The sequence below is a fragment of the Neopelma chrysocephalum genome, unplaced genomic scaffold (genome assembly GCF_003984885.1).
Source record: "Neopelma chrysocephalum unplaced genomic scaffold, ASM398488v2 Primary Assembly neopelma1_97401, whole genome shotgun sequence".
Taxonomy (NCBI): Eukaryota; Metazoa; Chordata; class Aves; order Passeriformes; family Pipridae; genus Neopelma; species Neopelma chrysocephalum.
The window spans coordinates 285,654-306,601 of NW_020926042.1; the positions used below are offsets into that span (position 1 = coordinate 285,654).

At 40.5% G+C, this 20,948-nt stretch overlaps 1 long non-coding RNA gene across 2 annotated transcripts; it reads left to right on the forward strand.

Moving 5' to 3' along the window:
* Nucleotides 1-766: 766 nt before the first annotated feature.
* On the forward strand, nucleotides 767-14,443 carry LOC113961848. Of its 2 annotated transcripts, none has more exons than XR_003532392.1 (3): nucleotides 767-843; nucleotides 6,456-6,608; nucleotides 14,344-14,443. It is a non-coding gene; the product is annotated as an uncharacterized LOC113961848 (long non-coding RNA). The 2 variants fall into 2 exon arrangements; XR_003532393.1 differs by lacking the exon at nucleotides 767-843 and adding an exon at nucleotides 993-1,220.
* Nucleotides 14,444-20,948: the final 6,505 nt, after the last annotated feature.

Below are 20,948 nucleotides of genomic sequence, written 5' to 3' on the forward strand. Positions count from 1 at the left end.
TGATCTTGTGATTTTACCCTCAAAACCTTTCTTCTTAGACACTGTAAAGCTGCATCATTCCCGTGCTTTTCTCTTCTAGTTCAGCCATGTGCATTTAATGTCTTTTATGCAGGTACGTGTTTCTGGACAGAGCAGGCCTGCTGCTGCCCTGGGAATCTATATGTGGATCCTCCCCATGTCACACAGAGCTCACAGTCAATCAGCTGGTTTGAACTCCTCTGAGACTTTCTGTCAGTGACAACCAGTGATGAGTGGATGCCTTACATGATGTGTTACTTTTTGTTTTAAAGGAGAGCATAAGAGACAGCTATTGACCTCTGATGGACTTGTGAACAGAGCTTTGTGGAGTATTCCTAAATTCTCATCCTTCTGTTGAAATGCTTTAATAAGAGAGTGTGCTTAGCCTTAAATTGCAGTTAAGCACTTAACTTAGCTTGGCGTAACTAATGGTACAATCAATATGTAAAGATACTGCATCGTTCAACATAGTCACATTTAACTGATTTTGGAGCTTATGTCAAGTTTTTCAAGGTCTTTGAAAATTTAAGTCTGCTTTGCAAGGGTCTAATTTATTGGGAACTTCAGTGCTGAATAGAATACTGCAATAAGCAGTAAAGTGTGGTCCCGTATGTTATAAAGATAAAATAGGCCTGTTTGGAGACGTAGCTTCAGTCAAATCTGGTGAAAATCAGTCTTTCAGTAGCTCGTGAAAGGCTCCCTTGGTAGGACCTGAACACTTAGAATCTCCTGGAGTGTGGTGGCTCTGTGTGGCAGCCACCATTCTGTGGAGGGACAGTGGCACCCCGTGCAGCTGACAGGGACAGAGCCTGTAAGGGGCTGATGGTGAGCTCATGAAAAATTATATGGCAGGGTTTGTAAGCTGTGGTGTGTAGTGCTGGTTTATCTTTCAGGCTGCTCGCAGTCCGGGTCCGTGCTGAGGGGGAGTCTCTCCCTCGGGGGCAGCGCCGTGAGGCGGCCGAGGCCTGGTCTTCCCTCAGGACCAGGCAGCCCCTTCCCTCAGCACCATGAGCCCCTTATTTTGGTTACACATTCCAGGTTTTTAGACATTTGGCTAATGTTTGACTGAATTAACTTGAACTTTCTACACAACCTGACCTCCTCTTTGTCTTTTCAAGGCAGTGACTTTTCGTTTGCCACTGCCAGCTGTGAAATGACACCTGTAGCAGCAGACCCTGCATAGCTGGTTTTTCAGTGGAGGGGTAAGAAGCTGAAGTGTGGTTGTCTGTCCCGGCTCCTGACTTAGCAGCACACTGCCCCACATGGGAGCACTTCTCTGGAGAAAAGAGTAGGTAAAAGCTTAATCCTCTCCACCTGCATCCTTGACTGATGCCTCAGACAGGTGGGCTGACACTCCACCTGGACAGGCAGGGTAGTGCTCCTCAGGAAGCTGAGACCGGCCGGCTTATTTTGGGGATGTGAGTTATATTTGCTGTACTTCCAAACCCTTTGTTTTTCTCTGCTTGAGCAATTTCAGGATGTGGAGGTTGTTTTCAGAGGAAAGAAAACTGTCGCTTGCATTAACTGTGTTAATTTAGTCAGAACCAGTTTGACAGGAAAATGAATACGCTTACTTTTGCTCATCATGCTCTGAAAGCATGATGAAGTTGTGTGGAATCCACATTTGCTCCTCAAAATACTAAGGTTCATAAAATTGTAAGATCTTTTATACAACCCCTGTCTTTACTAAATGAATGTTCTCTTGTATGGAGTTGAACATCAGAAGAGGCTTTTTTGTATAATACATTTTCTAGTCATGATGAGACTGTATGATCTGTCTCTCCTCTGCCCCACTTCCAGACTCTTGATGAGAAGACATGGATCAAGCGAGGGTTTCCATGTTTTTGTTAGTTTGTTGTTTTTTTTACCAGTTAATTGCCCTCACTGTTGAAGGAGAGTTTGCATTTGTCATGCATAACTTTCTCCTGCAGTTTCTTTTACCAAATTAGAGTTCTTCAGCAGCAGATATTTTTTCTCCCAAACTGATCTATGTCCTATTCTTTAAAATTACTTTTCTCTCCAAAGAGTTTAACCCAGCCTTTGAATACAGTTTTCTTCTCTGAAATCTTTTCATGTATTTAAAAGAAATTATTTTGAAAATGTGGGCATGAGGAGTGGACGCAATATTTTGATAGCTGTTTCAGCACTGCTGTATAGGAGCCTAAAATTATCTGCCAGTTCCTCTCTGCTGTTGTTATGTATTACTGTGATCTTACTAGTCCTCCAGCAGCACTTAGGGGCAATAACATTCAACTGCTGTTCACTCCTAGGACTGTATTACTTTTAGAATCAACTTACAGCTCTCTAGTGCATGGATTTTCTTCTGTGTCCTCTATTGTTAAATGCAAACTCAGCCTAAAATGCAGTTTAGGGCTAAAATATTTGATGGTTTAAATTAATATCTTTAATTGGACATATTATAATAAATAATCAAAGTGGTCTGAAAAATCACCCAGGATTTTATTCACAGCTTTTCATTCGTCTCTCAACTGCTGACCTTTCTTTCCATGGTGTGAGATGGAATACAATACACTGATTAGCATCATTTGGTCATTACAGCTCTCACATTCCAATATGATTTCTCGCTGAAAATTAATTCTTTAATTCCTTTCATTACCTGTAAGCTGTTTAACACTGTGTTTGTGTAGGGTTAGAGTAGTCAGACTGGTAAGTGCTATTCAAGTATGTTACCAAAGTCTGAGATTACAGGTTTTTACCATTTTCAGCTAAGTTGGTAGGAGCACATCATGTTACTACTTGGAATATGAATGAAATAGTTCTTAAATATTTCATCCTAAATGTACAATTAAATGGAGATGGTAAAACCATAAGGAACAATCTTATGCTCCTATTAGGACTTATTTTGTTTGTCATTTCTCTGACAACAAAAGTACTAATGAGTCTAATCAGAATTCTTGCAAAACTTAACCATGTTTGTTTCATTCACTTTAAGATTCCAGAGGACTCTTACATTAATTAACTGATTTTTCTGTCCTCAGCAGTGTGGCAGTTTGAGCCACATTAGAAATCCAAAATCCAATTTCCAGGCTCCCCCACTCCTTCCCACAATTTATCCCAACACCGGAGAGAAACTTTCAGGCCAGAGGCTTCTATAGGGGAAGGGGAAGTAAATGTATTTATTTACACAAATAAATATACTGTACAAACTAAAGGCAACTATATATATATTATTACACTTCTCTCGGTCCTTTTAAGCCCCTCCCTTTAACTTTAGTCCTGGGACCCAATCACCTCTGAGCCCCCTGGCTCCCAGGGGGGGCCAATTTCAAACTATGACAAGGAGATAAGATCTCTAAGGTTGTTTTTTAAAGGAATAGTTGAGGTAATTAATTTCAATATACTTTCTTAGGTGAGTGATTAATAATAATAATAATAAACCTGCAGTCCTGAGCATTGTGTGTCCTTGCAGGAAGCATGTCCTGCAGGCTTTATGCCTCATCAAGTGTCAGTCATTTAAATTTGGAATGTCTTTTGAGCTCTGTACCTTAAGCAGCTGTTCTGTGCCAGCTTTGAAACACAAATAAAATGATCAAAGGCAAATAGGAATGCATTATTCACTGTATCTGTTTAACCACAGTGGATAGATAATCTGGCATTCAGATATCCAATAACATATTCAAAATTAAAATTACATCTATGAGAAGTGCAATTAATATGGAGATCAGTCATCTGAATTGTCACTAGAGGCTACTTAATCCTCTCACTCTGACTGTGCATTTGGTCTATCTCTAGAAGTGAAACCCTGCAGATTGCAAACAGAAAGAGTTAAATTTGTAACTTTTGATTTCCACAGGATTTACCACAAGAACAGAGTTTTTTGTCCCACTTTCTCGTCGTTGTTATGAGAACAAGACAACAGCATTTATATCCCCAGTGTAGTCAGTAGCAAAACTGTAAACTTCTAATGCACTTACACACTTTAACCTTTTTAATATTCAGTGTTTTCATTGGTTGGCCTTTCACCTTTCCTTCATGGGTTATTGAGGCGATAAACAAGGGGCTGGGGGAATAATTGGTGACTTAAATTTCAGAACACTGCAAATGTCACTGACATATATTTTACAGCTGGTTTTGGATATATGGCACATGGAAATGCCAGTACAACGGACTCAGTTCAGACTGATGAAATCCTCTTTTCTGCTGCACATCCAACCCAGAACTTCCTTTATGCGTCTCCAGGCTGCCCCTACCCAGAGTAGCAGCCACTTGCACCTCCTGCAGGTCCCTTTCCTCGGTGTGCAAGTGGCTGTGGAAGGGCTGGAAGGTGACATCCCCAACTCCTCGCTGTTGGTGTCCCTCAGCTGCCATGGGCTGCAGTGTGTGTTGAAGACAAACCTGCTCTTGATACAAGTGGTTTGGAGACAGGCCTAGCTTGGTGTTTGTGTTGGATGAGCTCAGAAGCACAGCAGGAGGGACAAGGCAGGTATCCCCCCAGTTTGAGAGACACCTCTGCCTGTGGTGTGTGCTGGTCTCCAGTCCATCCCACTGGGGCTTGCTGAGACAGCACATTGACAGCATCTGGCAGACAAATCAGCCTTCTCTTCTTCCTAGAGAATCCTGAAGAGAATCATGTGTAGCAGAATATTTATTATGGAGTTACTACGTGATGGGATAGGAATTTCTTCACAAAAGTGTTGTCAGAAGCCTGAAAGGGGCTGCCCAGGGACATGATGTAGCCACCATCCCTGGAGGTGTTTAAGAAACAACTGGACATGGCACTCAGTCCTCTGGCCTACCTGGCAAAGTGGCAAATGGCCAAAGGTTGGACTGGATGATCTTGGGGGTCTTTTCCAACCTAAATGATTCTCTGATTTTGTGAATGGAACTGCGTATGGGACACAGAACATGTTCAGCTTGTGATTCTCCAGCTGGGGCGTTGCTGGTGCTGGGCTCGGGAGCACGGGCAGAGGTACCTGCTGTGTGCCAGGTTTGTGGTGATTCAGCTGTGACAGGGCCTTGGGAGCATGGCTTTCCCTTAGCAAAGACACTGCTAATGCCTTGAAGTCACCCTTACCCTTATTAGGTTCGTGTCAAGTGCAGTGGTGGGGTTGTACATGGGGAGAGAACTGTTGCTGTTTCATGTGTGTGCAGTGAGGGGGCTTTGGATGGCAAAGATGAATAGGCCGAGCTATTCTGACTGCAGAGGAGGTACATGGATTTTTCTGGTTGAGAATCCAGCTATTGAAGCAAACCCAAGCTTATACCTTGGGCTTAAAGACAATATAAAATAAGACCTCTAGAATTTGTCAACTGATACAAGAGGTGACATGTTTAGTTCACTGAGCTCAGAACAAGCTATAAATCAAAGCAGGCAGAGGTGGTTTTTTATGTATTTTATGTATTTTAATGGGGAAAGATGTGAGAAACCAGATTGAAGCCCAAAGCTGCAGTAACCAGGACAACACAAAGGTTTTAACAAAACTGAACCTCAATAAGGAAGGCAAAAACCTGCCCTGCTTTGTTATCTTTAAATTTTAATAGCTTAGGATCTGGCTGAAGGTTTCTATATAATTTTTTTTATTTGCATAGAACACTTGGCCTTTTCTGATAAGTTACCAAATATCAGAAGCAGTTTTATTTTTTCTTTTGGTTAAAAACATTTGATCCACTTAATTTTTAAATTTTTTAGAAGCATGATAGCATAGGTTTGTTCATTTAAAGTCAGGAGTTTCACAGCTTATGATTTGGGATTTAAATATTCTGACTGCTCGGATGGCCCTCAGCATGATGAATAGCAAATTGCCCTTAAAGATGTTTACATTTGTTTTGTAATAACACTGTGGTTTCTAAATGTGTTTGGAATATTTCTTTGTGTTTACATATGACCTGCTCTACTGAGTGTCACCAGCGACAAAGTACCTGAAATCTCACAGCTCCTGTGTTTCAAAGGAGATGGAAGGTCTGTAACACCACTTATGTAGGCTGCTGAGACTGTTGGTGAACAATGGGCAGAAAAGAGGATATAAAAAACAAACAGCTGTGTCACAAGGGCTCAGAATGAGTTTTGTGTCCATAGCAGACTGACACAGGAGAAGACTAACGAGGCACAGAAAGCCTTAAAGCCAATCAATCCCTGATCTTGTAAAGGATCCCATTCTCATTGATGTTGCCTATTTGCCTGCAGCAAGTTGCATATTCTTCTTTTGGGAAGGGGCATTTAACTTTCCTTCTTGCTGGGTGTTAGTCTCATTGAAAGAAAGATGGAAATTAGGTTTTCTCTGAGGCTTCCGTTCACTTTTACCTTCTTTTCTGTTTTCTTATCTCTCCAGACTGTCAGACTGAAATATGGAACAGTAAACTCTGCAAACAAAAACCATTGTTATTTCTTCAAATCTTTCAGCGCTGCCTGCCATTAAAGCTTTTACCATACCAATGGCCAATGATTTAATATTACTGCAATGCTCTGTTTTCTCTAGGTATACTTTTTATGGAATGAAAGGACTACTATACAAATGATCATAAAATTGCCTGTTGGTAAAGGTAGCTTACTTGTTAGCTGACCTGCTCTATGTAAGCTGGCTCACTGCTCAGCCTGCAGCTGGAGCTAATGAAATACTTGTCTGGAGCAAGTAAGTGCTTTGAAAAACCCAGAATGGATGAAGCAGGTTCCATAATATTCATAAGCTTTGAAGAGTCATATATATATATATACATATATATATTCCTTCCAGGAGAATATATATATTCTCAGTGTTGTAAGTCCAGAGTATCTTTAGATAGCTGCACAAGCAAAGCATCTCCTGTTTGAGGAGTTTGGTTCTTTCTTGTTCGTGTGAGGTACAAATGGCTGGATACATGAGACATCCCTGCTACCCTCCATCCTACTGGCATGGAGGGAGTAGGACAGAATGGCAGGAGCTGCAGTGCTCCACTCTGATGTCGTGCACCTCCTAAGCAGCCCATGAGCAGCTCCCTCAAGTTAAATCAGACCCTGAAACTGCTCTTGGCTGTGCAAGGCACACCTTGAATTCTCGCAAGCACTTGCGTGTCTGGACTGCAACATTTCCCTGAGCGTGAGTGCAACAAACACAAACTTGCTTTGATGAAAGCCCTCTGAGCATTAGGGAATGACTGTCTAACGTGCTGTGGTTCTGCTTGGAGCTGGTGGTGGTCCCAGAGCAGTGCTGGGAAGAACTTGGGCTGCATTCCTGATCTGTGTTCACCCAGGTGACTTGGGGTTTTTTTCAGGCTGGTTTGCCATGCGGCTTGTTTGAATCTGAAGATGTCATTAAAAATGTGCACAAGTAATCAAAGAATACATAAACTGTTGATGTCTCCATTAATCAGTTCAACTGCTCCAGGGCTCAATCCATTCCCTGTCTCTGGAGACTGCTGGTTGCTCAAGTGAGAAAGTTTTAGTGTCCAGTAGGGATGGAGAGTCAGGTGTACACTTTGACCAGAGAATCTCTATTTTAATCCAGGTGGAACAGTTTCTAACACAGTTGTCTTCAATTCATGTTATCCTTTTATTTGTTGTTACCTGGCCCTTTGGAAATGTAGGAAGTGTCTGTGACTACTCTAACCTGTATTTTGTTTGGATAAAAAGATTTGAGACATCTTTTTCTTTGCTTGTATTTTACTAAAGTAAACAAATGTTGGCTGCTGCAACATTTGTGCCAAGTCTGCTGCTCTAATTTGTGTTAGAGGTTCACTGGGTTCTAAGAACTTGCACAGAGATACAGCTGTCCTGTGGGATCTGATCAGGTCTGAGTGATTCTAAAGAGATACAGAAGTACAATTTGGCATTTGGGATACAGAATATTTTGCTACTATACTTTTTTGGCCTTTGTATGTGATTTTGGGGATTAAACCTATAAATGCATAAATGGAGCAGTGAAGTCTCTGCCTCAGGTTCCTTCTAGATAATGAAGTTCTTCTGAAAGTCTCCACTGATGTGACTTCCTGTCAGCTTTCCTGTGCCACAGTCAGTCAGGGGCAAAGCTGAGACAAGTTGCATCTGATTTGAAGCCTGTAAAGAAAGTTTTTAAGACTGAATTTCCATGGTCTTTATTTGACTTGGGCTCAATCTGGACCCAAGTTTGCTGTCTAGCTGCAAGACTATCCTCATTTGTCATGACTGATAATTTCACTGTACCTTCAGTTAGGATGAATGCCACACCAAGTGCTGAATGAGGATGTTACAAACTGGGTGGACTGCAGAGGGGAGCCGTGTTATTGCAAAACTCGCATCTCAAATGTGCAGTTTACTGTGATGTCAAATATTGCATATGCTGTCCAAATGTTGAATCTCCTCTTTATAAAATTCTACCCAGTATTTGGTATATCTAGATAAATATAAAATTACAAATAATCCTAAAATAGTATGGGTCTTAACCCATATCATCATGGGCAATTTTGTAAATTTTTTTCATTATTGGAAGCTTACCAAGGGGGCTGAATACATCAAATGCACCTCAAATGGATATACTTGGATGGAAGAATCTGAACGGATTGTCAGATCCTGCTTTCTGCCTGTCTGTGCCTGGCAGCTCCTGAGGCTGTGGCTGAAGGCAGGCACGTGCTGCTGCTTTCTCCTGGCAGGCAGAGGACAGAGAAGTGCTGCTCAGCCCCTCTCACTTGGTGTTGTGCCCTCGGTGTGTTTGTTGGCCCTTGCCAAACTGTAGATGCCACTCTGGTGTCTTTAGTAAAGCTCTGCTGTTCTGCACTAACAGGGGACCTAGTCCTTTGTGCCTGCATACCAAAGCTTGTTACACATCAGGTTAATAGCCAAAATTAGGGGAAAATGGGATAAAGCATTTCCAGGAATTCTTAAAAGGACTGAAGCCTCTGCTGTTGTCACTCTGTGCTGCTGTCATGTTCAGACAGCATAAATCTCTTCAGAACACATCTGTATACAGTGAAAACTCTTGGAACACCCAATATAAATGAGCACACTGTGTTTGGGAGTCATCTCTGGTTAGTACAGAGTTGGGGATTTCATAGGCTAGGAAATAGTTTTTGCGATGGAAATTACTCTGTTAAATTCTGTCCTTATATTGTCATTTGCTCTTCAATGGGAATATATTCATTGTCAGGCTTGCCATACAGTCTGGAGGAGAGAGCAGGCTGATGATTTCATTTAATGGCAATTAGTGTGATTCAGCTGAAATCTCCGACTGTATTACAGACAGAGGTATCTCATTAATCTGACAAGGCTTTCTGCTGTGATGGATCTTTACACATTTCCCTCTTAGAGGATTTTTATAAACCTTGGAGAATTATCTTCCAGGATTTTGTGTATAAAGGGTAATACTACCTAAATTCCTGAAGTTAGGAGGGTGAAGGAGTGGTCTCCTCAGCACTAAGGACTCCCAAATTGCCCCAGGGGAAAAGAGAATCTTAATCCATCTAGCTGCAGTTGAGAAACTTCTGTGGTGACCGTATATCAAGGTAACTTGATAGCTCACCATTGTAATGATCCTTCCCACATCTTAAATCATGTTAGCCAACAGGGGTAGTATAAAACCTTGGTCTCGTTGAAATCAGCAGCACAAGTGCCAGCTGATTTTATCAGAAATTCACACCTAGTCTGAAGGATTGCCAGGTACTGGCATACAAACTGTCATTGCAGGCACTTGGAAACCGAGCTCCTTTTATGGCCTGTCACGCCTGTACAGAATAAATGCCAGTTAGGAGAATAAGTAGAAGTGATACATAATCCAAAAAAGCTGCCAAGTTTCAGTATTCTTAGCTATGTCATTAAGGTTTTACAGGTGTTCCCTGTCTAAGGTTTGCATCTCGTGCTCGGTGAGTACGTCAGGGCTGGATACAGAGGGAGATTCAGCAGTGAAGAGAAGCTGAATAAAACATGTCTTAAACGTTCATTTGTGAAGAATTGTGTTGCAATTCACAGAATTTTGCAATAATGGTCACTGCAGAAAAGGGAATGAGTTGTTGGGCAAGGTGGGACTGTCTTGTTTGGAAGTTGTGCTTTGCATATTTTACAAGCAATGTCTAACCTTGTGGGGAGTTGATCAAAGTTTAAGTATAAATTAAGACAGTATGTTTTCTGGGGGAGCATGTATGAGTAATGGAAGATGTTGGCTTATGGGAAGCCAGCCAATTGTTAGCTGGCATAATTTGCAACTAGAAAGGGAAATTAAAACATGTGTGGGTCCACTTCTTTGTCATTTGATGTTTTTACTAATATTATTGGTTCACTTTATATTAAACAGTCACCAAAGACAAGGTGAGTGACTAGACATTAAATTAGTGGACTATTTTTTCTGCCCATAAAACCTGTTTAATACTAAGCAGCAAGCCCAAAAGATATTAAAGAACTACAGCTCCTTCGTTCTGCACAATATCCCTTTGAAATAAAGTTAATCTAAGTCATGATGTGCATCTATAGGTTTTACAAGAACCTATAAATCTCAGGAAATTAACTTCCTCATAATCACATGTTCAAGCTAGTCTTTTTGAACTGGCATTTTATTTCAGGTTAATCACTGCTGATTTTTTTTCAGAAAACTCTTCTTGTTCAGTTTCTTGAAAGGGAAAGGAAATTTGCTTTAATTTTATTTATCAGGTTGGGATTTCTTTCAATGACTTGTATCAGGAAATGCTTGCTTCTAATGAACATACAGGCATACATCACTGGATATCTGCTTTCATGCTAATTAGCTAGTTATTCAATTACTATGCAGATCAGTGAATTTGTCATGGTTTATTTTGCAAAGCAGGGACAAATTTTGAGGTAAGGTGAACCAAACCTAGTAATATTGATTTCATATGCGCCCATTAGATGGGCAACTTTCAGTTGAAGGTCAAGCTTAAAAATCATAATGCAGTTATATGAGGTCCTCCTGCAGGTACTTTGTCTCTAACAGAGTTGTCTCTGACACTTCTGTAAACATGCAAAATTCTAATTTTCAGTAAACATCAGATTTGTCACCTCAGTTGTTATCTACATCCTAAGTCAAGAGCTCTTCAACTTCAATAGCAGTTGCTTTCTGCTGATTAATATTTACCTGCACGGTCTTCTCAGTTAGTACTTGAAACCAGAAGGCACCAAAATAGAGTTTGGTTTCTGTAGTCACAGACAATAATGTACCTTCTGAAGATATTGCAGATATTTTACCGAGCAACATAACTCAATTTGCATCAATCAAGCAGTGACCTGATACATACCTTTATGAGAGAGTTTTTGCAAATTATAAGAACACTTTAAAAAAAGAACTAACCAACTTTGTCTCAGAGGCTTGACTCAGTGGTTTGAAACAAGCAGCCTTCAAACTTTTTGAGAGTGGCAAAGATAGTTTTAAGCTCAGAACTGGAATATAGTAGGATTTAGCAGGAAACATGGACACTGGGATTGTTGAACACAAAGGGAAAGACTTACACAACTCAGAGCCCTACATGAGCTTCTCTTATAACAAACACCTTTTTTATTCCATAGGCAGCAAAGCCAGTTCTCCTTTGTATGTCCACACAGAGTGGGTTTGCTGAATGACTTCCCAGATAAAATGTTCTTCACTCACTGTCAAACAAATGAAAGCAGACGTTTTGTAGCCTCATTGCTGGAGCACATTACCCTCTTTCACCACTACCTCCTGTATGGAGTGAACTGAGATATCTGCTGTCTGTTTTCCCTGTGAATCTGGGACATTTTGTGTCAAATCCTCTCACTGCAAAATGAGTTTGATAAAGCATTTCATAGTGTTTGGTTTTGGCGATATTTCCCTCCATCTCACCACCAAATGAGCTATTTTTCTTCTGGTGAAAATGGCGTTTCATTTCAACCAGGCACTGGATAAAGAAAGACTGGGATATTTTAGAGACTAACTGTGCTGCTGTATTACTGCTACTTTTGCATTACAAGGTGACATGGTCAATGTGAGAAGCTCCTATCCAGCTGAAGTGGCAATCTCCTGGGTGTGAAGGAAGCATAAGCCTATGAGAACTGGCTCAGAAAAGGCAGCATTCATTCATAGCTCATATCTTTCTTTTTGTCACTAAGCTAATAAGGAGAATAGCTGAGACCCACAGACCTGCTTCCTTTTCTATTGTCCCCCAGAGTGTAGCTTGTGGCACTAGAAGAGTGAAAATTAAATTACCTTCTCATGCTTCAGATGAGCTGGATACAAGGAATGCTTGAATAAAGTTCTAATCAACAGCCAGTTCTCTGTGTGTAGTCAGAGAGGAGAAAAAAACCCCATGAATGCAGGATAATTATGAAGTCAGTCTTTGGCACAACAATTACTGTAAAAGGAAAGCCAAAGAATAACCTGCTCCTTTGAGGCATTAAAAGCCAGTGTTGTCAAAGTATGCTGAGTCCTGACCTCATTTCCTCTGGGTGCTGTCATGGGCAGGTGGCAGGGAATATGGCTTGTGTGTCTCCTTTCAGTCCCAGAAATCCAGGAGGCTTTTGTCACCCTTTATTTCCCAATAGACATTCAACCTACCCTTTTATCTCTTCCCAAAATCTCTTTATCCTTATTGACCTTGCTTTGTCCTTGCTTAAATATAGACCTGACGAGTGAAAGACCTCATGTATGTGTTTTTAATTGTGTAATAAAGCTTTACATGATTACAATTGGAGTGGCCACAGTGAGACTGAGACACGACCATCTGCTTATAGCCTTGCAAATTTTCTGGAACCTGTAACTACCTGGGCATAGGCTGAGTGCTGTAGGTGTCCAAGCTCTTTGCTTGAGTGCAATAGGGTCTGTGCTGTCTCTAAATGACCAACTGTTTATTAAAAACTTAATTTGAAAAAAATTGGCATTTTGGAATGAGCTGAGCTTCGGCCACTGGGTGTGCTTGGTTGGGACCTTATCACTTCTGGATTGCAATAGTTCAGATTTCTGCGGTGTGTTTGTTGCTCGTACAAATATGAGCTCTTCAGATATGCTGCTGAGGTGTTTCCCTGAAAATGAGTTAGACAACGAGCAAGAAAATGTGTGCACTAAAGGTGATAAATACATAGAAATAAAAACCAGAAGCGCAATGACAAAAGGAAAAGCTGAGGCAAAACAGCAAGTTTGTCCAAGTCAGTGAGTAGAAAACAGTAAGATTCTGTTGTACCTGGGCTTTAACTATTTATATTCTTCTTGACTTTAGTGCCCATCGCAAAGGAACTCAACTGAAATACTCACAAACTGAATCATGTTTAACTGGGTGAAGATGCAGGACTATATTGGGATGTTTTGGAAAATGTTATTAGAAGAATAATAGCAGAAATAGCATAACTAATAGCTCGTATAACTAACTATTCATAGAAGAATAATAGCAAGATTGACAGCCTGGATAGTTTAAATATATGTGAGGGGGGCTTTCCAGACTCAGAAGTCGTGGGACCTTTGCAAGCAGATCAGGGTAATCCATTCAGTAAGTAGCAAACTGGTGACTTCTCAGTGCACTTTCTCCCTTAAGATTTTCCTGGAAAGTCCAAGAAAAAACTACCTGTTAAAATTGGATGAAATAAATACTTGTTCTTTCTTGTGGTCGCCACAGGAGGATACTCTCCATTTAACTGTGCCAAACCTTGGCAGATCCTTCTACGTGCTTAATAAAAAAGCATAGCAAAAGAAGGGATTTAAAAACAAACAGTATGTGCCAAGATATAAATCTTTACTTTATAAAAAGTAGCATAACAGGAATGATGGGCCTGGTGCACGTTAGGGAAAGGATTGCAATGTTAATGGTTTTGAATCTGACCCACACTAGGACACCAATCAGAGTTAATGATCTGAGGGTATATTAAAAGGACAATATAGAACACATCTGCTATAATGGCATCTCTTCCCTGCTTTTGACTGCACCTTCAGGTAGCCTAGAAATGATGAATGAGGTACTTAGATTAAAAACCTTGTGGATTATCATTAACTGAATTCAAATCAGAAAGACTAGCATTGTTTATCATAGAAATGGATTTAGGGCAGATATGACAGTCCTTACCCAAATGTTTCAATTTACCAATAGAAAGCTTTTTAAATAAGTGTTTATTTAAGCAATATATATTGTATCTCTTCTCATCTGGCTGCCAATCTAAAAAGACATTGATAGATGTGTCTTTCTTTCGTATCTTTGGGTGAATTTTAAGCTTTTTCAAAGAAAGTGAGAAATACTAGAACCTACTTTTTGACATGGAAGCAAAAGAAAGCAGTAAATGATCTGGGTTGTTTGTTTGACTTCTTTTGCTATTTAGGTATATTGGGGTTTTTTTTTAGATAGAATTGTGTAGCCATAAATGTGAGTAGTGTTACATGCAAGAAATTTCATGAGAGTGATTCCAGGAACTATGTTTTTTTTTTTCAAAAGTGTGATTGTAAAGAAAATGTCTCTTTCTTGTACTCCTTTCAGTTAGTCCAAGCTGGAGTCTCTGCCCTTCTTCAGTTGTGTTGCACCCGAGGCTGGTGACTGCCAGTGGGATGGAGCCCATACAATACTGAGCTGCACAGATGCATGGTAAGAAAAGGGATTTACCTTTTGGAGCTTACAGTCTAAATGAATGCAACAAATTACTGGAGAGGCTGCTTAAATGCTGTTGGTCCTTTTAGTTGTTTGTGAGTTCCTGTTTAGCTTTGCTGCTCTTGCCATGTAAAAGTGAGTAAAGAAAATCACTGCATTTCTTTCTTCTTTTCATTATTTCTTTTTTCTTCTTTAAATAACTGTTCAAAGATCTTTGAGTTCTTAATGTCTCAGAATGTCTGGAAAGGTCCCCCAAATAGTTAGTCCCAGTGTCTCTCAATTTAGAGTTTATATCCTTACGATGTGTTCCTGTACTTTTCAAGCCAAGAAGAACTTTATGCAGAGGATTCTGCCTGCGAATGCCACACAAGTTATGTAGCATAGTCTTAAAGCCTTTATTAAACTTGAGCTGGAGATCTCAAATTGGGAATTAATGGCTTTTTAGAGCTTATATAATTGTATTTCTTCCTGAGGGCAAATGGTATGTGGGTAGCTTCATCCCGTGCCTTCTCCTGACTTGGGCAGTGTAACCACAGGCCGTTCTGTGCAGAGATGTCTCCAAAGAAGACCAGTATTGCAAAGATCCCTGCCTGGGAGACATGGAACTGATTAGCTGAGGCCCAGTCGTGCTGCTTCCTAAGAGACAAGTATTTTAAAACCAGCAGGAAATACTGCATTTGCAATCAAAGAGCTGTACCCTATATCTCCTGATCCTGGAGAAATTGCTGAAGTGCCACTTAGCTGCACAAGACTTCAAGGCATGTAGAGGCTGCCTAACATTTAGTCAGTTTGGCTGAGACTAAGGTGGATCATAAGATTTTAGACATAGCAATATAATTCTTGATTAAATTTTACCCTGCAGCTACTGGTAGTATATACACTTAAAACCAAGTGAGAACATATGTTCTTCTAACTAAAATTTTCATTTATAGTCTGGGTTTTCCAAAGCACTGAAAGAATTATCTGCATTTTTAAAGGCTCCCAAGACTTTGTCCAGAAAACAAAAGACACAGTAGTGCGTTCTGCTACAGAGTTTTGTCTGGCTGAGTAAAAGGTTTGGAGCACAGTTCAGAAACCTGCTTGATCTGAACCTGAAATCTGCCTGCACTGGTGGCCTGGTGCTGGTTCTTGTCCAGCTGGAAAGCTACGGTGGTAGAAAGGCTCCCCAGTAAAATTTGGGAAGTTTGCTCGTAATTGCTTTGATGGTTCAGCTGTGGGAGAGCCAATATCAGTTTCAAAAAAAATAATCCAAAGGGCATTTTCATGGGCAGGCCTTAGTGTGTGTTCTGCAGGTGAGAAGACTTGTCACGCTGCCAAATTTTTTTCCTGAATGACTCTCATGAAGTGAGAACACATTGATCAGCAAACTACCATCAAGTCTAACAAGTCAGAGACTTTTATTCTACACTGCAAAAACAGTCTGTACATACAGAGTACAGTCAGATATGTGCCTTGGTCAGTTTTTAATGGCATGATAGATTTGATGGAGTTGTTCTTAGCATTTCTAGCATTACGATGTGAAAGTACAGGAAGGATAATGGTATTTAAACATGGCTCTGTGTAGGCATAGCACCCTTTAGTGCACACCATTAACAGAGGATTAAAGAAGATATAAGACTCTGGCAGTAATGAGAGATTTCATTGGAGCCTTACAGTTTTCCTGTTCATCTTGTCCATAAAAAGAACCAAGATTTGCTAGGGCTCACTGGTGGTATCTGTTACCATGGAGACTGGGGTTCAAGTTATTTTTAAGGCACAGAAAACTGATGATTGTGGACCCATATCAAACCTTTCTCCTTCAAAGCATATAACAGGCACAGTTAAAGACTAATTTGCAGAAATGCCTGTGCTGTAAGAAGCAGGAATGTTAAGGATCAGACCAAAGGTCACTGGGAGCTCAGTTCTTCCACTGATGGGGAAGCTAAGCAATAAAAAATCACTCTTGATGAAGTGCTTTAGAAGGTTGTAATTACTGATGTCTGAGGAAAAGCAGTGCTTAACAAAAGCAAAACTTGAAAAACTATTGCTCTGTGGATCATATTAAATAACACACATAATGGACTAAAAGCAACAGGGAGCCAGAATCATGTCTTAGTGTGACCTACAGAGTTATTGTGCCAGATTTCAGAGTCTTGGGGCACATCATAAAAGAAAGTTCTTTGGACTGGATTTTTAGCATCGACTGTTTGTACACAGTTCATGGCACAGTCTCCCCATCTACTGCCCTCTTCAGCTGCAGGATACCTGCTTGTATGAGTGAGACACGTGCCATTGGTGTATTCATGCCATATTTGCTGTTAGAACTTGGTGCTAAACCCAGTAACCTGAACTTGAACCCGCTCTCCCTTGTGGCAATAGGAAGTTTTCCTCCTGACTTCTCACATCTCGCTGAAGAGATGAAGAAGAATGTCGATATTGTGCAACTTTCAACTCTGTGGTTTTAAAGTGATGTGTTAAACTATCAGCCACAGAGTTTTCTGTCCATTTTGTCTCATGCTTTTAGGTTACAACAGATGTTTTCCTGTCCTGAAGTTTTAGGCTGGTTGAGGGAAATGTGCATGCGTTGTAATCAAATTTATGATTTTTTAGCTTTAAACCACCTCATCAAAAGTTCTGGTTAAACGTAGCAGTGTATTCTAATGAAACTGTTCACATAAATTAGGAAGAGTTTCTGAGGCTAATATCCAGTTGATTTTCAGTTAGCCATCATGAGTACAGATTTTGGAAATCTATGCAAGGAATGATCAAGAAGAACATCTGTTTTTGAAAACAGCATTTTAAATTTCAAAGAAACTATTTACATTTTAATAGCCCTATTCTCTGAGAGTTCCTGGGGTCTGATACTTCTGATTAGGAAAATGATCTCTGGACTCACATTCTGTGTTTGGTATTCATTATAGTAACAGACCTAATGAAATGATCTTGTATTAATGTGGATGCATGTAATGTGCAGTTACGGAGGAATTCCATTGTCATTTAGCAATGAATTGTCATAGTTTTCCTTTAAAGTCTGGAATTTCACCAAAAGGCAGGGAGAATGGCATCTAAACTACTTCTCAAAGGATAAAACTGGAAAATATTTCAGTTGTTTCTTTTAATAAGGAGAATGTTTTTGGTTTCAGCTTCTTTGCCAACCAGTAAAAGGCTGATTGATGTAGGAGTGGAAGTCCAAGCAGTCTTATTCTATTTAAAATTTAGGCTCCTTGGTGACTTGGGTATTTTTAAGTAATCTCTCATTGGTGTCTATTAATCACTGCCACAATAACTAATAAGTATCTTCAACATGCAAAGAACTTAGTATTATTGATTTTTTTGGAGGGCTTAGAGTTGCTGTAAGTTACATATGTATGTCTGTTTGTAAAATGCATCCTGAAACTTCAGGCTGGGGTTTACTCTGGGACATTTAACATTGTCTAATGATGGTGCCAGACACTTCCTGAGATTAGGTCTTACTGCCCATGATCTGTAACTTTGAACACCAAGACACCGAAATTTTCAGTTTTATAAAGACTGGTTTCTTAATTTTGGGGGGTTTCATTTGTTTGGTTTGGTTTGCTTGGCTGCTTGGGAGTTTTTAGGGGGGAGGGAGGAAGGGGGAGGCTGCAGGGCAACATTTGTAGCACAGAGCCAGAGGAGTTTCACCATTGTCAAAAATGAAGCTGGGACATAACATGTTCACCTCTGCTAAAATTCTGATGACTTATCCTTCAAAGGGTCCTAATGCCCTGACTCTTCAGGGCAGGAGATTGAAATCTGGTAATTGAAATCGAGTCAGGGATGTGCCTTTTGATTTCCTCCTGAAGCTGAAATGAAGCCTGTCCTTTTGGGGATTTTTTTTCGTAATTGTGGCCTGCGATTTGCCAGCTGGGTGATGGCTTTTTTCTTGGCCTCTGTCTATCCTTCCACCCCAAATCTCTCCACAAACAGGGAGGTGTAGAGAGGATCATCATCTGTGTCTTCCCTCTGAAATTTACTCCACACTAAATTTGTGTAATTCCCATGAAGGGCTCCCTCCTGCTACCTTGCAAAGATAATCCTTCTCTTTCTCATCTAATTCAGTTCTTTGGCATTTTCATGCACTTAGCATTTGGCACCCTTTACTTTAGAAACTTCGAAACAGATCTCAGCAAGAGTTTTATATTTCATGACAAATTTATAACTTCAACCAGAAGTTTTCAAACATGCTTAAGGAGTGTGGGGGTTCTCGTCTTCAATGACAAACCTTCAGGAGGTTTTCAAAATGTCAGGGTAGATTTTTAGGGAACACCAATATGTAAAGACACACTACATGCCTAAACAAAGGCCAGAGCAGAGATATGTGAAACCTTTTTATAAAGTTCAGTGGGTTAAAGAGTTTCTATATGATTGTGGTTCAAACCAAGACTGCCAGCTTGGCAGTTAGGCTGCAGAGGGCAGTTGTTTATCACAACATCACCTCCACTTTTGTCAACAGATCCTCACAGTTGCCTGTTTTCTATTTAAGAAAATCATGCCTGGAGCATCTGATGTGAAGTGTATTGGAAGAGATATGTGCAGTGCATCTGTCTGTAGTAAGACAGTTACTAGTCCATGCTGTCAATCGAATCAGTTTAAGAAGCCCAAAAAAATCCCCAACAAAGTGGTTTAAGTAATTTTGATTTTTAAATGAGATGCTCAAATGCTGCATTTATGGGAGCCAAATGCCTAAGTGATTAGCCAGATACAGCTACCTTTTTATAAAGGCAGAGAATCAGAAGAAAGTACAATAGTACAATAAATTATTAATATTATTTTTTATTTAGGTTTATCTATTTATTGACTGTCACAATGCCCAAGAACTTAAAAATACTGGGCTTTTTTTTCCTTGTTATGCAGTCATAGGCACCTTCCCACATTATGGGGAAGCCAAAATGTCTCCTATAAAACTTATTTCAAGCTAATAGAAGAACTCCTTCCAAATTCTTTGGACTTTGTATCCCATCCTGGAAGATTTTATGCATTGCTCAAAAACACTTCTGAGGTCTGGAAGGAGCCAGAAGGAAACCCAGTTCCTACTCTGCCTCAGTTCCATGCCATTTCCTCAACCACTTGTAAAATTGTGTTGACCTAAATCTTGTGGGAACGGTGCAGGATAACTCAAGAGGACTTCCAGTGCTGGGACTGAAGTCACTCCAGACACCATGCCAGTGTAACAGGTGACCAAATCCAGATGGGCATTAGCTGTAGGGTGCAGTGGAACTTGATGCCCCGTCACTGAGATGCCCAAGCTGGTGCCAGAGCTGCTGGTCAGACCTTTGGTGGAGCACAGAACCTGTTTCAGCTGAGCAGGTGAGCTCCAGGTTTGCAGTGCTGGGCACAAACTGCTGAGCTCTGCCAGGAGGCCTTGCTGATACAGCTTCCCTGGGAGATGCCCCCTGAGGGATGCAGGCCAAGGCAAAAACAGTGTGTAGTCCTCGTTCCTATTATGGATGAGGAATACTGAATGGTAGCTGCATGTGGAGGCAGAAGAAGATAATCCAAGATGTTGGAAATGCTACACAATCCTCACTAGCCCTGGCAGACTGACAGTGCCTGACCCTGATTTCATTTGTACCACTTCAATGAAATTACTCTTCTTACAGCCTACAGGAAAGGAGGTGGGCCTCAGGTTCAAGGCAAAAATATATAATATGGTACAGCATCATTCATATCTGTATTCAGCTCATGTAAGTTTGAACCAAGAACTACTGTTTGTCCCACAGTGCTGGGTGTGCTGGTAACAAGCTGTGGGTGCCTCGTTGCTGCAGTGAATAGCACCATCTAGGGATCAGGATGGTTTTAGAGTCATCTCTTCACATTGTGCATGGCAAGGATGGCCTGAATGTCAGCTCTGCAATGCACACACGCTGTTCAGACAAGCCACACCTCTTATATTTTTTTGTACTATTGCAGGCACGCATATATTTTCCTCAGTTTGTATCTATATATATACATATATGCACAATAATTCACACACATAATACTTCCCTCGGTGTATATTTGTGTTTGTCCTGTGTGTGCCCCCAGCAGTGCAAAGCTGAAACAATGTCCCTATGAACAAACACAAAGCTTATTGATATATACCCCACATTCAAAGAGTTCTTTAGGGCTGTTGTTATCCACTGGTGTTAATGCAGCAACTAGTCTCTCCTATGCTGTAACGGGCTTTTCCAAATATTTGTGCCAAAAATGTAGCAGTTGACCTTATGGTGTGTGATACGTTGCACTGCAGAGAAAATTGGAGTTGCTGCCTGTGCTGCTTTAAAATCTCTCCCTATGCAAAATGGGAAAGATAAAGATAATAGTACTGATTTTTATTATAGTGAAGTGGGGTGACTTCAGGAGGGGTCAGAGCTAATGTTTTAAGAAAAACTTGTTTAGAAAATAAAGCTATTTCTGTCCTGGCATTTAACAAGAGTGTCTTGGCCCGAGCTGGTATTATAATCCCCTTGATTAAAACCTTTTAGGATTCCTTGATTCAGACCAATATTCTGCAAGCT